Below are 5574 nucleotides of genomic sequence, written 5' to 3'. Positions count from 1 at the left end.
GGCAGGGTGAGGCAGGTATGGAGTGTGGCAAGAAGAGGTAGGTATGGAGTGAGGCAGGGTGAGGCAGGTATGGAGTGTGGCAAGAAGAGGTAGGTATGGAGTGAGGCAGGGTGAGGCAGGTATGGAGTGAGGCAGGGTGAGGCAGGTATGGAGTGAGGCAAGAAGAGATAGGTATGGAGTGAGGCAGGGTGAGACAGGTATGGAGTGAGGCAGAGTGAGGCAGGGTGAGGCAGGTATGGAGTGAGGCAGGGTGAGGCAGGTATGGAGTGAGGCAAGAAGAGGTAGGTATGGAGTGAGGCAGGGTGAGGCAGGTATGGAGTGAGGCAGGGTGAGGCAGGTATGGGATGAGGCAGGGAGAGGCAGGTATGGAGTGAGGCAGGTACAGTGAGGCAGGTACAGTGAGGCAGGATGAAGCAGGTTTAGAGTGAGGCAGGATGAGTCTGGCATGGAGTGAGGCAGGTTGAGGCAGGTATGGAGTGAGGCAGGGTGAGGCAGGTGTGGAGTGAGGCAGGCAGTGAGGCATGGCGAGGCAGGCAGTACACGCGTTGCCTTCCTGGGGTGAGGGTGACCGCATCAGTACCACACAAAGCTAGAACTTAGAGAGAGAGAGAGAGAGAGAGAGAGAAGGAGGAAGGGAGGAAAGAAGTGGAGAGAAATAATAATCCACCTGAGCGATAATCAGCGACACAGTGAGCGATGATTTCCGGAACCCAGTGTTATAATGCTCGAATTCTCACAGACTTTTTCAAAATATTTCGTCAGAGTTCCAAAATTCTTCGACCAGAAAGTGGAATTATATTTACCACTACTGTACGTCAAAAAGGTCCAATTTTAACTCACCCAAAATTATTCTATGGTGAAGTTTTATTCCAAACCCAAAAAGTTACCGTAAGTGATTTATTCTGTGAGCTGGGAGCAGGGCAGTGAAATGGCGGGGGACAGGGCGACATGGAGACGATTTGTTTGTGGCCACCCCTTACGGGTTTAAGGCGTCTGGGAATACATAGATAGATTTATTCTGTGTCGAAAATTGGTTTGTAAATGGGTAAAAATTGGTGAAAATTGTGTATGTACTTAGTTCATTATCGAGAGAGATTTATTGAGATAAAATCGCTTGAAGGTAGGCGGATAAAATTAGGATGATATAGCTGTGTGTGTATGTGTGTGTGTGTGTGTGTGTGTGTGTGTGTGTGTGTGTGTGTGTGCTTTCAACCTTGTATGTGCGTGTTGTAATCCTTTGTGTGTACTTCCCAATTTGTGTGAGTTTCTGTGTGTACATCAAAGCTTGTGTGGCTCTGTGTGTACTTTGATGTCTGTCTGTCTGTCTGTCACACACACACACACACACACACACACACACACACTCTCTCTCTCTCTCTCTCTCTCTCACACACACACACACACACACACACACACACACACACACACACACACACACACACACACACACACACTTAATCAATAATCCCAATAAAAGCAGCATTGAAATCAGCCAAAGAAATTTCCGCAGGCCTCGCAGTCGAACCCGCCAATTAACACAGCTTCAGACGCACCGGATAGGCTTTGAATGGATGGAGAATCGTAGTGAACCAAATACTGCGTGAATTTGTACGTATTGGTGACGGGACGAAAGGAGAGGAATTCTGAACGCTGCTGAGTGGAACCTGGTGATTTGGTGGGGCTTTTCGAGACTGTGAAGCATAGTGTTTCGCTCACCATGTGCTTCGTTTCGTTCATGTATGGTGACAGGAAGAGAGGAAAGGAATTTTGAACGATGGTGAGTGGAGAAAGGTGATTTAGTTGAGTTAATATCGACTCTGAAGTATAGTGTTTCATTCACCATATGCTTCGTTTCGTTCATGTATGGTGACAGGAGGAGAGGAAAGGAAGTTTGAACGCTGGTGAGACGAAGAAGATGATTTGATTGAGTTAATATCGACTCTGAAGCATAGTGTTTCGCTCACAGTGTGCCTCGTTTCGTTCACCACGTTTCGAATCACTCATAATGCTTCGTTTCGTTCACCACATGCTTCGAATCACTCAGAAAATGGTTCGTTTCACATTTAAGTACACTGACACTTACTTATACCTACTGATTACCCACCATCTCTCTGGCTACTGTTTTATACATGTCACATTCACCACTACCATCTGTTAATATTTTCTACATACTTCAATCACCACAACTACCACACTCATCACCATTCATAGCTGCAGTCATCACAAGCATCACTACTGCTTATAATATTTTCATCTGTTACAACCACCATCATCACCATCACCACTATCACCACCACCACCACCACCACACTGCCACCATCACCACTACCACCATCACCACCATCACCACTACCACCACCACCACCACCACAATTCGTTATATCTACCAGTCAACAACCACCACTGCCATCACCACTCAGCTTCACCTACAAACATTAACATCGACCAAAACTACCACTGCCAGCAACAACTACCACTACATCAGCTCCCACAACCATAACTACCAACAACCATCCATAGCCCTTAGCCACCTTAATCAACCACCACAACCACCACCACAGCTACCACCACAACCACCACCACAGCTACCACCACAACTACCAATTATCATCAACACCAACAACCACAACTACGAAAAGCCCAACCACTCAAAGGCTCAGCTACCTTAATCAACCACCACAGCTACCACCACCACCACCACAACTACTACCACAACCACCACAGCTACCACCACCACCACCACAACTACTACCACAACCACCACAACTACCACCACAATGGATCCAGCCAATATTCTTCGCATCATCACCAATAGCACTTGGATGGGTGAGTATGGAGTAGTGAGTGTTAGTGTGGATTTACTAGTGTGTGTTAGTGTGGATTTAGTGTGTTAGTGTGGATTTAGTGTGGATTTACTAGTGTGTGTTAGTGTGGATTTAGTGTGTGTTAGTGTGGATTTGCTAGTGTGTGTTAGTGTGGATTTACTAGTGTGTGTTAGTGTGGATTTAGTGTGTGTTAGTGTGGATTTACTAGTGTGTGTGAGTGTGGATTTAGTGTGTGTTAGTGTGGATTTGCTAGTGTGTGTTAGTGTGGATTTAGTGTGTGTTAGTGTGGATTTAATGTGTTAGTGTGGATTTAGTGTGTGTTAGTGTGGATTTACTAGTGTGTGTTAGTGTGGATTTACTAGTGTGTGTTAGTGTGGATTTAGTGTGTGTTAGTGTGGATTTAGTGTGTGTTAGTGTGGATTTACTAGTGTGTGTTAGTGTGGATTTACTAGTGTGTGTTAGTGTGGATTTACTAGTGTGTGTTAGTGTGGATTTAGTGTGTTAGTGTGGATTTACTAGTGTGTGTTAGTGTGGATTTAGTGTGTGTTAGTGTGGATTTACTAGTGTGTGTTAGTGTGGATTTAGTGTGTGTTAGTGTGGATTTACTAGTGTGTGTTAGTGTGGATTTAGTGTGTGTTAGTGTGGATTTACTAGTGTGTGTTAGTGTGGATTTAGTGTGTGTTAGTGTGGATTTACTAGTGTGTGTTAGTGTGGATTTACTAGTGTGTGTTAGTGTGGATTTAGTGTGTGTTAGTGTGGATTTAGTGTGTGTTAGTGTGGATTTACTAGTGTGTGTTAGTGTGGATTTACTAGTGTGTGTTAGTGTGGATTATACTAGTGTGTGTTAGTGTGGATTTACTATTGTGTGTTAGTGTGGATTTAGTGTGTGTTGGTGTGGATTTAGTGTGTGTTAGTGTGTACTAGGATGCCGTATCACTCTATTCTTTACTGATTTATTATTATTATTATTATTATTATTATTATTATTACTATGTTGTAAATAATGACATACAGAAAATATGATAAAAGATAAATGAGATAATCCAGTGACTTAGTTTTCTCTCTCTCTCTCTCTCTCTCTCTCTTTTCGGGGGATTGGCAAGTAGTTGAGGGACATTTATTAACCAGGCAGTGGATCCGCCTGGTTATATCAGTGCCATCACGCGAAGGCCTCCCTTTCCAAAACCCCTTGCGGTGGTAGCGAGAATATACTGAAGAATATACTTAGAAATATACTTAGGAATATACTTAGGAATATACTCAAGAATATACGTAAGAATATACCCAGGAATATACTCAAGAATATACTTAAGAATGTACTCAAGAATATACTCAGGAATATACTCATGAATATACTTAAGAATATACTTAAGAATATACTCAAGAATGAAGGCGTCAGAGGCAGGTGGCTATCTATCTGCCTATCTATTGCCAGACGCCTTAATCTCATACGGGGTGGCCACAAACAAATCACCTCCACGTCGCCCTGTCCCCCGCCATGTCACTGCTAACTCCACAAATCTGGTAATGTGTTGAAGATTTTAATGTTGCTACCTGCAGACGGCTCAGTTAAGCTTATTGTTAACAAGATTGATAGGCAGACAGATAGATAAAGACAGATAGATGGATGGATGGATATATAGATGGATGGATGAATGCGTGGGTGGGTGGGTGAGTGAAAGGATGGATGGATGGGTGGATGGATGGATGATGGATGGATGGATGGATGAATGGATGAATGGGTGGGTGGGTGAGTGAGTGGAAGGATGGATGGATGGATGGGTGGATGGATGGATGATGGATGGGTGGATGGATGGATGGTGGATGGATGGATGGATGGATGGATGGGTGGATGGATGTATAGATGGCTGGATGAATGGGTGGGTGGGTGGGTGAGTGGATGGATGGATGGATGGATGGATGGGTGGATGGATGGATGATGGATGGGTGGATGGATGGATGAACAGATGGATAGAGAGACTGACGGAGAGATAGATAGACAGGTAGATAGTTAGATAGATAGATAGACTAATAGACACATATGATAGATAGATAGGTAAATACAAAGATGGATAGAAAAAATGTAAGGAGAAATGTCTTCGTTTGCAAGGTATCAAACAGACACTTTAACTACTGTCCACAGAATCACAGACTGTAAGAATCATTCAACAAGGCCAGCAGTTCAGTCCTCCTCACCTGCGGGACGGCCAGACTCTTTTGTACCCTCATCAAACCTAGACGTAAACAGTGGTACCCTCTGAGGCCGACCACAGACCATGGCCTGGGAGGGAGCGAGCGGATCCATAGATTTAGTAGAGTTCTCCAGGGCCGTGAAGCACATTCGCCCGATCTGCCAGAACTGCCCGAGGAGGAGGAAGATCGTGCTAAGGAAGTCCATCACAGCCAACTTCATCTCCCGAACCATCTTCTCAGGGCAAGGGTCTGTTTTGAAGGCCGTGGGTTGGATCGCCTCCTTGAAGTTCAGTTTGGAGTAAGGGGGGCGTTCGTACCTCCTCAGGTTCTTGTAATGGCAGGTGATGTTGGAACGTGGCCTACAGCAAGAGGCAGGGACGTCATCTTTCATCATCGGCACCTTCTTCCACTCCTTCAGATCCCCCATCACGCCACAGCACATGAAGGTGTCCTGAAGTTTATCAATGAGTGCCCGTGACTCGCTGTTCCGGCCATACTTCGACACGTGGGCCGCGATATCCCTTTTTAGAAACCAAAGGAGATATTTTTCATCATA

This window comes from Coenobita brevimanus, chromosome 17, assembly GCF_032717465.1.
Source record: "Coenobita brevimanus isolate Jiangsu-jjx chromosome 17, ASM3271746v2, whole genome shotgun sequence".
Classification (NCBI taxonomy): domain Eukaryota; kingdom Metazoa; phylum Arthropoda; class Malacostraca; order Decapoda; family Coenobitidae; genus Coenobita; species Coenobita brevimanus.
Note: the sequence above shows the minus strand (reverse complement) of the source record.